At 46.7% G+C, this 11925-nt stretch overlaps 1 protein-coding gene across 10 annotated transcripts in view; it reads left to right on the top strand.

Moving 5' to 3' along the window:
* The first annotated feature begins 498 nt into the window (after window positions 1-498).
* ANKRD34B (ankyrin repeat domain 34B) overlaps window positions 499-11925 on the top strand; it is a 32726-nt gene continuing 21299 nt past the window's right edge. For 2 of the 10 annotated variants that reach the window (XM_082377628.1, XM_082377624.1), the window contains exons 1-4: window positions 499-5565; window positions 6551-6671; window positions 8498-8577; window positions 10951-11031. The gene's annotated coding sequence lies outside the window, so the exon portion shown is untranslated. The other 8 variants (XM_082377625.1, XM_082377631.1, XM_082377633.1 and 5 more) reach the window with 6 other exon arrangements.

Below are 11925 nucleotides of genomic sequence, written 5' to 3'. Positions count from 1 at the left end.
GGATGAGACGGTTTCAAAGATCCTTTTGAATTCTAAAATACCACTGCCTTTCTGTCAGGCTCTTGGAGACTGTGGCTTGTCCCTGATTAGTCGTTTGTGTGTTAAAAGGGTGAGTAGCAATTAAGTGCACTGAACAAACGTTAGAATGCAACATCTTTTGTAAAATACATGCTTTCCTGTCAGTTGGACCCTAAAAGTAACTGTAGTTTTTTAAATTAATTCTTCCTGATCTAGAATTGGACCAGGTACAGAATAATACCCTGTATCTTACTCTCACATAGAGTGTATATCAGCCAGTGTTTCTCCAAATAATAAAACCAACACAGGCTAACTTATACAGAAAAGAAATTTATTTGAAAGACACCTGATATTTCAAAGAATTTCAGGAAGACTGGAGAATCAGCCTTGGAAACAGGAACTCAGGGGTGTATGGCACAGTCAAGATTCCACCAGAGGTTCAGTAAGTGTAGGGTTCTGCCTCTGGCATCTCTGCCCTGGATGTCTCAAGTCCATCCAGCCACTCTGAGTGATCTCTAGCTGTCTCTACCCTTGTTATCACTCCCTGAAGACTCAGAGTCTCAGTAAAGAGCCTCTGATTGGCTGAACCTTGATCAAATGTCCACACACAGGTCTAAGGAGTCCAAAGGGGAATTATCTGCTCCGGTCCATGTTCCAGAGTGGGAAGTCAGATCCTGGCTTCCACTCATCTTGGATTTGCCAAAATAGAAAAGGTGTTTGGATGCTGGACAATGCAAAATGACACATAGTTTTCTCACTTATGATTATAAACTTAACACATCTTGAAGGTGTATCTAAGAGGTTAATCATGTTATCAAGAGGTTTACATCTGATCAATTATTCCAGCATTACTTCATCTCTTCGTTGATTTACATGAATCAGTAGTTGGTCCAGTAAATGAAAACATATTCATCAGTATGCTGACTAATTTATTGAGCTGGCTTTTCATATTTACATGGCTCATATTTAGATGTCATGTCATCTGCATGACAAAATGAGTATTTGGAATGAATAATGAATCATCGGAAGAAAAAACACATCTTCCTTCTGAACATAGGTTGTCACTGAGTTTTAAAGTAAAAATAATACTATTTGGTATTTCGTTCTGGTCTAAAGTTCTTCACAGAGCTGATGTTAGTTTCCTTAAGTCGTTGCACTGTCCTGGTTTTATAGATCAGTTGGGATTTCTGAGGTATCTGGAGTTCAGGTGACAGATGTCAGAAGAGACACTAGAGCTAAGTTTCTCAGCCTCTTTCTAGAACAAATCCTCTAAGCCTAAGAAACAGTTCTTCCACCCTGAGAACAAGAAGGCAGGAAGGTTCCCACTGGATTGCTGCCGTTAAGTGGGACCCCTCCCAAGGCCAATGTAATAGAAGAGAGTTTTGTCAACAAGCTCAAGGACTGAGACAGTCTTCCAGAATATGCAGTAAGCTCAGAGAACTTGTCTGAGGAACTGCAGGGGTATCAGTGAGTAAGAGGCCTTTGGTTTTTGTTATGTTTTTGAGATATTCAGGGGACAACCAAAGAAAACCTCCCTAAAGAGAAGCAGCTAGCAACCCAGAGTCCTTTATCCTGGCACACAAAGTGCCTCCCTGCACTGGTCCACCCTTTGTTCTGGTACAAAGAATATATTCATCATGAAATAGATATGGATGCATGTAACAGAGACCCTCCAATGACAACGGCTTAAATAGACGAGAAGTTTGTTTCTCTCCATGTAAAAGCCCCTCTACTCTTCACTGATATGATACCTACTTGTCCTTCAGGTCTCACTGGAAATGTTACCTCATTTGAGAAGCCTTCCCTGATGCCACCTAGACAAGTCAAAGTATTCTTTTTTTTTTAATAAATTTATTTACTTAATCATTTATTTATGTTTGGCTGTGTTGGGTCTTCGTTGCTGCACACGGGCTTTCTTTAGTTGGGGTGAGCCGGGGCTGCTCTTTGTTGCGGTGCATGGGCTTCAGTAGTTGTGGCACGTGGGCTCAGTAGTTGTGGTGCGCGGGTTCTAGAGCACAGGCTCATTAGTTGTGGCGCACGGGCTTCATTGCTCCGTGGTATGTGGGATCCTCCTGGACCAGGGCTCGAACCCGTGTCCCCTGCATTGGCAGGTGGATTCTTAACCACTGTGGCACCAGGGAAGTCCCTCCTCTCTGTCTTGAGATCAGAATTAAATAGATAGTAAATGAATTCTAGTATAACCACAATTTTTAAGAGAGCTGGAGGGGTTCCACCAGTAAACCAAAGTGTTCAGCTTATTTCTGGAAGGCAAAAAGTAGATGGAGGGATTTCAGATCAAGATGCTTATCAAACACAGGCATCAATTTTACTTGTTCCTAAAACCCCACCAAAACATATTGTTAATGGTATAAAACCATGAGGACAGCATGTTTCATATTCCAGATCATCCCGCTTTATCACCCACAAAGTAGGATGTGTTGAATTGGGTTTGCACACCTTGGGTCAGTTCTGCCTCTCAGCTCCCATCACCTTGCGTCTCAGTGAATCTCACACAGTAGGGAGGTGGAGCAGCGCCAAGGACGACAGGAAGAGCTGCAAGTCTCATTCTGTTCTTGGTTCCATTCCTGAGGCTCCTCGAGTAAATTAGAGGGCCGCTTGGAGCCCTGCTGCTCTCATAGGTAAAGTGGAGATAATAACATCTGTCCTGTTTCTTTCAAGGTGTGTTTGCTGGACTAAAACGAGGCCAGAAGTAGGTAGAAACTATATGTCCTCATCCTCAAGCCCTGACTGTTAAAGTCTTCTCCCTTCAACATTCAAGTTACGCTGAAGGCAGGGCACGCCTGCCTAGATTAACAGGCTGTTCCATCCCACCTCCTCCTCACCTCACCTCACCTATGTGGGAAGTCAGTCCCCACAGTTCCACCATCAGCCCCGAAACAGGTCAGTCCCCAGGGCCTGGAAGATGGACAGGGACGTGACATGGGCTGGGGGTACCATCCACTGAGAGGACCTTGCCCACAGTGCAAGATCTGATCCGTTCTCCATTGTTTTCTTGTTGTTCCCAACTCCTACAAAGGAGAGTCTGCCTTCCCTAACGTTTCACTCAGCGAGGTACCCAGGCCCAAATTGACCTGCACTCTCATTCCCTATATGAAAGCCTCTTGCCTCAGATGTGTTGGTGGTGCCAGGATTGTGATGTTCCAGCATCAGCCTCCCTCTCCTGCCTATGAGCCCTGTCACAGCACCCAAGTCAACAGCACTAATCCTCCAGGTGAACTGTATCCCAGGGCTTCATTGTCCTTTTTTCCCCCAGTCCAGCCTCTCTCCATCCATCCAGCATGTTCCAATACCCCGATGACAGGTGTAGTAGGCTGAATAATGCCCTCCCCAAAGAGGTTCACATCCTAATCCCTGGAATCTATGGATATGTTACAAAAGGAACTTTGCAAGATGTGATTAAACTAAGGATCTTGACATAGGAGATTATTCTGGACTATCTTGAGTGGGCCCAGTATAATCACAAAGGTCCTTATGAGAGTGAAGCAAGAGGATAGAAGGAAGCAGAGGGAGACAAAGACATGTGATAACAGAAGCAGAGTTGAGAGAGAGAGACCCTGAGATATGAAGGGAATAAGGGGCTACCAGCCAAGGAATGGAGGCAGACTCTAGAAACAGCAAAAGGCAAGGAAATGGATTATCCTTTAGAACCTCCAGAAGTAACTCAGCCCTGCCAACACTTTTAGTCATGGAAAACCCAGTTTAGATATGACCTCCAGAACTGTAAGAGAATAAACTTGTGTTGTTTTACGCTAAGCTTGTGGTAATTTGTTACAAGCAGCAATAAGAAACTAATAAAATAGGAGTGAAAATTAGATCACTTACTTTGAAAAACTGTTTGGCAATATCTGCAGAAGCTGAACATATGCCTGCTTCATGACTCACAATTCCACTCCTAGGTACGTACCCAACAGAAATGTGTGTATATGTTCACCAAAGACATCTGCTATAATGTTCCTAGCAGCATTATTTGTAATGTCCCAAACCTGAGAATTACCCCAATGCGTATCAGTAATAAAATGAGTAAATCCCGGTACATTCACACAGTGGAATACTATACAGCAAAAAGAATGAACAAGCTAAATCCATAGACAGTACGCACCTCTTCAACATAATGTTGAGTGAAAGAAGCCAGAAACAGAGTATATTCTGTATGATTCAATTGCTATAAAGTGCAAATACAAGCCAAAGTAATCTAGGCTGGTTGAAGCCACTACTCTGCCCCCTGGAAGGAAGAAATATGAGACAGTCTTCTGGAGAGCTGGTAATATTCTGTCTCTTGATCTTAACGATGCTTTAGTTTGAGCAAAATCATTGAAATTGTGAAATGTGCACCTATTAAACATCTACTATACATTATTAAAAACTTTTTTAATGGGGGAAAGGAGACCGGTGCCTTCATGCAAATTTGCCCAATCCCCTCCTGTGAATCCCCGACCTTCCCAAACAAACGGTTGTGGGCAATGGTCAACCCAGATCTAAGATTCCAGCTCTGTAGAGACCAACTCTGGGTTAAAATGACCTGTGAACTTGCTTAACATATACTTACTAAAGGGCCAAATTTAGCGGATTATTTTCCTAAATAAAGGAAGCCTGCTCAGAGATAAGTGTACTTTCCCCCTTCGAGAAGTCAAAACTACAAATTATTTTAAATTGACATCATCTGAACAACAACAGCAAAAGGTCATAGTCTTTTCTCCACCAGATGATCCCTTATAAATGAGTTAAAATCATTGCTGCTTATTAATTTCATCTCTCTTTAATTCCACAGTGGAGTTTAATACATAAAATATACGTTGTGGAATTTTAGTATGTATTAATGTTTTAATAATAGTATAATAAAGTTATAAACTCATCAGAACAAAAGAAGAACGGTTGCTCTCACGAATGCCTCAACCTGAAGTGAGGCTCTGGCTTTACCAAAAGAGGGTACAGGGACGGGAAGGGGTAAGAGAGACCCGTGGGGGACACACACACGGACCACCCGGGTGGAGATGAACTGCGGGGGAGGGATGCAAATGTGGACGGGCTGGGGGACCAAGGGCCGTTATAGAGGGGTGGCCGACGCCCTGCTGTAGGAAAAACGCTGCCGCCCTTGCTCTGGGCCAAGTCGCTCAGGCCAAAGCGCGGTGGCCGGGTTGGGGTGTGGGAATGGGGGGAGGGCGGATGCTCGTGGGGACAGAAGGCGGGGCTTCAGTGGCCACACTTTGGCCCCCGGGGCCGCCGCCCACACCTGCAGCACAGCCGCGAACCGGCGCGTCACTCCCAACGGAAACGCCGTGCAGCCCGGGTGTCTGGCGAGGTGCGCGCCTCCTGGCCCCCGCTACGACGCTTCACCGCTCGGGGTCACACGCCTGCATCTCTCCGCCGGGTGGGGGCGGGGACACGGCCGCACCTACCGGGATCTGCGACTCGAGCCGCCGAAGACCACATCCCAGCCCGGACGGCGTCCCGGGGCCACAGGCACGGAGAGTCCAAGCGGAACCGGGGAGGCGGGAGGCGCCCCGCCGACTCGACAGCGCGTCCCAGGTCAGTGTGAGGCCCTGGCTGTGCGAGCTGCACTCAGGGAAACTTTGGTTTGCGTGTTGGCTGCCGGGAGGAGGGCGAGGAGAGCGCAGCCAGGGCCCAGCGGCCTCCGTGCGCCCCGCCCGGTCCGCTCAGGCCCTGGGAGCCGGCACCTCCCGCGCACCCTGACTCTGCAGAGACCTGGCGCCCACTGAAGGCCTTCGGGGTGCAGGGCCCTGTCCAAAGACTCTGCCCCACCATTCCGGGCCGCTCCACGGAGCCCATTCTCGCGCCTCCCGCAGTCCCCGCCCGTTCTTGGCTCGGGCTTTGCGGCGGCGCGGGCTTGGACCCCGCCGGCATGCGGGTTTCGCCTCCTTCTCGGCCTTGCAGCGCTGGGGACGTGATGAGGGTAGCCGGCGGCCGCGGGATGTCTGAGAGGATCCGGGGCAGGGGCCTCGCGGGCGCGGGTCGGCGCCGCAGCGGGAGCGGCGCGCGCTCGGCCGGAAGAGCGCGCGGGTCGGAGGGGCGGACTTGGACGTGTCTCCGCAGGTGTCTCCGGCCGCCTGGCGGCGGGAGGTGCAGGCTGGGCGCCGGGGGGAGGGCCAGAGTGGGCTGCGGAGCCGTTTGCAGCCACTGTCTCCACAAATGCGAGCCACACAGGTGCGGGCAGCCGGGTCCCCGGAGCTGTTGGGGGCGCACAGCTTTGGCGCCAGGACCCCAGTCCCCTTGTCGGATAACTGGGGTCCAGAGGTGCGCCTGCTCAAGCATGGGGGCAATGGCTGCTCCCATCGGGCGTGCCATTTCCCAAAGGAGGGCCGTGTCCTCCAGGCGGGCGGTGCGGGGACCGCTCCGCTGCGGCTCTGGGCAGAACCCCTTCTCGTGGACGGCGATCGCCTCAGCCCGCCAGCTGTGCCTTGGCTCCGAGACGAGGCGACGAAACGCGCACCCCGCCCCCATCGGTGTCCCGGTGCTGTCGCCTCAGTCACCTTCCTTTGCCCTTCTCCGACAGCACCTCGGGCTCGCTCCCTCCCCGCTCTCAGGAAAAGCTGAGCCAGCGAGGGCTGTGAAGACGCTGCCAGAATCCTCAGCAGCCTAGAAATCCCATCACCTTGGTTCCCTGAGACTTGGAGGTATAGGTTGGCGTGTCTTTATGTGTGTGCGCTGGGAAGGGGGTGGGGGTGGGAGTGCAGCTCCCCCAGGGCCCAGCCCCAGGGACCTGGGGGACAGCTGAAGTAACTAGAAGTAACCAGCCCTTTTGGGTACGTGTGGGAAAGACAGCAAACCTTACCAGCTACTCCTCCCTCTTGGGCAGTTTCTAAATAGTTCTTTCAAGCTGGTGCCAGAGAACACTTTTCCTGGCAAGTCACTATGTTTCCTGGGACAGTCTCAGCTGCATCTTTTGTTCTGGCTCTGACCCTTTCCTTGCATGGGGAGAAGACATATATTTTGCTTGTGGCAGGCAGGCTTGCCTCATTCCAGGTGCAGCTGGCCTCTGCATCCTGGCCTGGGCTGCCCGCTACAACTCTGGACTTTCTCAGACCTGTCTGGGAAGGGTAGGACAGTAGACCTCCAGTACCTGGCCTGTTCTAACTCAAGGCTGTACTCTTCTCTGAGCCTGTGGGCTCCCTTTGCCCCTCTCTAGGCGTGGCAGGCATCTCTGCCCTTCACTCGTGTGCGGGAGAGTTGAGCATCAGGTGGCCTGGAGGTGATGATGGAGACAGCTTGGTGGGAGCCTGAGGCAGGGATTGATAGCTAATAGGTAGTGGGACTGGGATGAAGAATGAAGAGTTTGTCACAGATTCTTTCCGAGCGTGCACGGGAAGCACCCCCTATTGGGAGTGGAGCCTGGAATCTTATTAACAAACTCTCCATGTGATCTTATGCCCACAGAAGGTGGAGAAACTGTTGGTATAGGCACCTTAGCCCCCATTCTCAGACCCCATTAGCCCAGAGCATTCACGTTTAGTGATAATATGTTTAGAACCTGACATTATTGAATTCCTAAGTGGCAAATATATTAGGATCTTCTAAACTCCTCTCAGTCATCGTCAGTAAAGTAGGTATTATCCCCACTTTAGGAATGAGGAAACAGAGGCTCAAAGGAACAACTTCTCAAGAGCCGGTAACTTGAGAGGAGACAGAGCCCCAGGCTTTGATACACAGTCTGCTGCCTCCTCTGGTCCCCTTGTGGGCAGCACAAAGAGGGCATCCTGGGGCAAAGGTGAGGGGCTGAATTTTGAACTTGAAACCCATTTGTTAATTTCCACCCCCTTGCTGCCCTCCCCCACCATGGCCAGATAAGTAGCTTTTTGGGAGGGAGCATAAATCCTATCTGGAGGTGGAGTAAGAGGCTCAGAGGAAAATAAGATTTCTTTCTGAATGACAGGAAAACTGGGGGTGGCTTGGGGAGAAAAAGTCACAGGAAACACCAAGCCTATCATCTCCAAGATAGCTTTTAAAGCACCTCGGCCCATGTGGCACTGCCATGTTAGATACCACACAAATTAGGTACTCAAAACAGAACCCTACTTTGTAAGAAGCAAGGAGACATAAGAGAAGGGACACAGGAACATCTAGTTAAGTCCTGGCAAGCAGGTGAGTAAGAGAAAGAGTACCTTTCCCTCCTCAGCCACCTCACCTGCACAGAATGGGGCAGACCAGGTGAGTGCTGCAGCCTTTCCAACCTCAGCAGTCCTTGCAGGGTAGACTGCTTCCTGCACGCACACGCACACACACACACACGCACACACACCCACACCACACACTGGATTGCCGTGCACAGAATCCACTCCAGACACTTTACAGAGTCATAATCAGTGAAATATGATTAACTGCACAAACACTGTGGGGATGTCTTTCTTAACAAGGAATTAAAAAACTAGACTCCAAATGGGAGAGATGTGTGGAACAAATTATAGGTATTTATGTAGCTCTGAATAGCTTTGATTTCCTTCAGTAGGAACTGACAGCTGGCTGACAGAAAACTCATCCAGGGAGAGAAAAAGTGAAGTATGAAATTTTGAATAATGTTTTCAGGTAACTTTCTATTTCCATGTAGAATGGGTGTCTGGAGGGGTGAATGTAGTTATGGTTTGAATTGCTTCATTTATCGACAGATATTTTTAGTAGGGCTCATAATTCTAAAATCCAGTGCTTTTTACTTCTTTTTCCTGCCTTCCAGTCCCGTGGTAGCTGGGAATTTCACCAGTCAGCCTGTAGACTCACTTTCTCTCGTTTTCAGCACACGGCTTCCAAGGTTGGAGCCTACCTGATTAATCTGTTCAGAGAATGAATCTTTGTTTTCTTGCCTAAGAGAGTGGTTGTCTACTTGGGGTGGGGTAAAGTTCTGGGGGTCCTGTTGTTCTGTCCAACCATGCTGTCATGTTCAGCCCCGTGCCTCATTGCCACTTTCGGTGCCGTTTGGAACCTCCATGTCCTAAGCTTCCGGGGTCCTGTGGGTAAGCTGGCTTCCTTCTCATGGGGGCCACCTCCCGGGGGCTTTATGTTGTAGCCTCTGCTATGCTAAGGCAGTTACCACACCACCACCCGCCTCTGTCTCCACAGCTTGTTTGAAATTGGTCATCTGATGATATCTCTCTTCCAGTTTTGTGTGTTCTTCAGAATAGACATCTTTTAAAAAAAAATAACTAAACTGTAATTTTAGTGGGGCCTTGGGAGATGGAGAGAGGCACTAAAAGAGTAGAGCAATATGCCATGATGAATTACAAGCAAAGTTAAAGACATTCTAATTTTAAAATCAAAAGCAATTTATCCAGCTGTTTAATAATTAACATCTTATAATAATGCAGAAATTATTGTATCTGGAAATTATAAGGAAAATGCACTTAAAGTATATCTTTTTCCATACCTCACTTATTAGGTTCCATTTATATTTACAAACCATTATTTACAGATTCTAAAACAACAACATTTTAAATATTTTATGTTATTTAAATAGCCTGTGGATTAGAGACATGATAAAAATAAAAGATAGCTAAATTCTGAGAGAAAAATTTTAAAAAGAAGAACGCAGTGAGTATGAAGGCACAACAGGAAAGTCTTTTTCTAGATGTTGTCTGATTTCATTACCAGCCCCCAGGGGATGAATGTTTCATGATTGTCTTCCACAGATGGGGAGCTCAAGACTCTGAGAGGCTGAGAGATTTGACCAGGGCAACAGCTAGTAATTAGGAGGGTCAGTATGGAAATCTGGGTCTACCTGACTTTCAGACTTTCTCCAGTTGAACTGCTCTCTGTTTGGAAGGTGTGACTGAACTGGGGAATCATTTAGAAGCTAGATTATAAGAGTCTGACTGAATGTTAATACAGTATTAGCACTAGGTGCCCAGTAAGGATGTTTCACAGGAGGACACAGAGGGCGGGAACATTTCTGAACTAGGATCATTGTAGGCTAGAGAAGTGGTTTTCATCCCAGGTGGGGCTTACCTCTATGAAGAGTAAATAAATCAACTTCAATATAGGCATTTTTGACGTGCAAATGGATGAGGTGAGATAAGAGAATGGACTGAAAGAGGGTGAAGGCATGAAGACAAGGGGATTATTCCAATAAAGTACTGATTACAAAATGAGACACTAGGAAACCTAACATGTATACACATGGAAGATAAAGTACCTGATAACTTTTGTTTCTGAAAAATTTAATGCTTAAACAGTTTCAAAATTGCTCTATTAAATGTGAACAATTTAAAAAGTGAGCAATCCAGTGGGCCTTAGAAGTCTTTATAATGAGCAAAGTGTAAGTAAGCCTTTGTTGTTTTTGCTTGACAGCCCTGCAGTATTAAGGGGCGAGGTCTGCCTACGGCCTCATGGTAGATATATTCGCTAGTTGCCACTGGCTAGTGGTGTCACTTGCCCAGCTTCTCTGAGGCCCTGGAGCCCACAGCACCCTCCCTTTCCACAGGACCACGGCAGGGCCGCTGCCCCCCTCAGGCATCGCAGCCAGCCCCCCTTTTTCTCCCAGAACCTCTTGATGCCGAGTGTGGGGAGGGAAAGTTATGACAGGAAGTGGCCGGGTTTAGCACTGTGGAGAAAGATCTTTACATGAGGATAAGTGAAAAGGTTTGAATGTCTTTCCAAAAGATTCTTTTAAGACTTTTTTTTCAAACAACATTGGCCCCCATACTAGAAACTATATGAAAGTTTAATGTTGAAATCTGGTATCTGGCAACTGGTTCTCATTTGAATATCTGTTTATCAAATGCTACTTTTGGTCAAAGGTGTTTTTACATGATTGATACTGTTATCTCTTCTTGAATGGCAGTTCTATATTTTATATTATGTTCCAGCTCATTTCTATAAGTCTCTTTGCTTTATTAAACCTATTTGTATATCAAAAATGCTAAAAGAAGGTTTCTTTTGTGACCACTGTCTCATGTGAGCTCTTTGCAGATGTTTCGCATTCAGAATAAACCTCTGAGTTGGGACTCAATCTGTCAACCAACCCTAAATTCCTAGGTTGCTGAGTTGCAGGTATGTCTGGCTCTGGAATAGCTTTTTTAGAACGTTGCACGGGGGACAAAAATCATGTATTTCATGTGTTAACTTTTATTATATTTATGGATGTATATATCTAGTGGTTGTTCTTTGCATAACATCCTGAATGAAACTAAAGTGGAAACGAATAAGTATATTCTTTTGAATACTGCTTATCAGTAGCTGACTAGCTGAAATTCCTTGAAAGTCTAGGCGTAAATACTATTGATAACACCACAAAAAGTGATTTATGTTGTGAAAACTAAGACTTACTATGGCTCTTTCTACATTTTAATTATGAAACATTCTTACATAAATGCTATGTTCTTTTTTGTGTACATGTCCCATTTTACAAAAGAGAATAGTAATATCATACAGGTGAGTACATGAAATATATACTGTTTGAAGAATAATAATAAAACGAACACCTATATACACACCACCCAGGTTGAGAAACAGAACATTACCTGAACCTTAAAAGCCTCTGTGTGTCCCTCCCAAATTGCATTGTTCTCACCAAGAGGTAACTTAGTCTTGACTATTGTGTAAATCGTTCCTTTGCTTTTTTTGTTTTCTGAGTTTCCCACTTGCATGTGATCCTTAAGTAAATTAATTGTTTATTTTTGGAAAACTGGGTAGAAAGCACAAAATTAGATGAATAAAGAAAGATCAATATTAACAATATACGGCAAAAGTTCTCAGGAGAACATAAGTTGAACAGTCTCCGGATCTGAGTTCAGCTCAGCATTCCTGAGCATTTACAAGAGCCCCTCTGGGCAAGGTCATGAGTGAGTCCTGGGAAACATGGGGCTTACCATGATAGGGCTTCTGGCGGCTGCAGTGTAGAGCAGATAGTGGATATGCAAAGGCAATGGGTTTTGAGTCTTTCTC

The sequence above is a fragment of the Balaenoptera borealis genome (genome assembly GCF_965194805.1).
Source record: "Balaenoptera borealis genome assembly, chromosome: 2".
Classification (NCBI taxonomy): Eukaryota; Metazoa; Chordata; class Mammalia; order Artiodactyla; family Balaenopteridae; genus Balaenoptera; species Balaenoptera borealis.
This window is presented reverse-complemented; position numbering and strand designations above follow the sequence as displayed.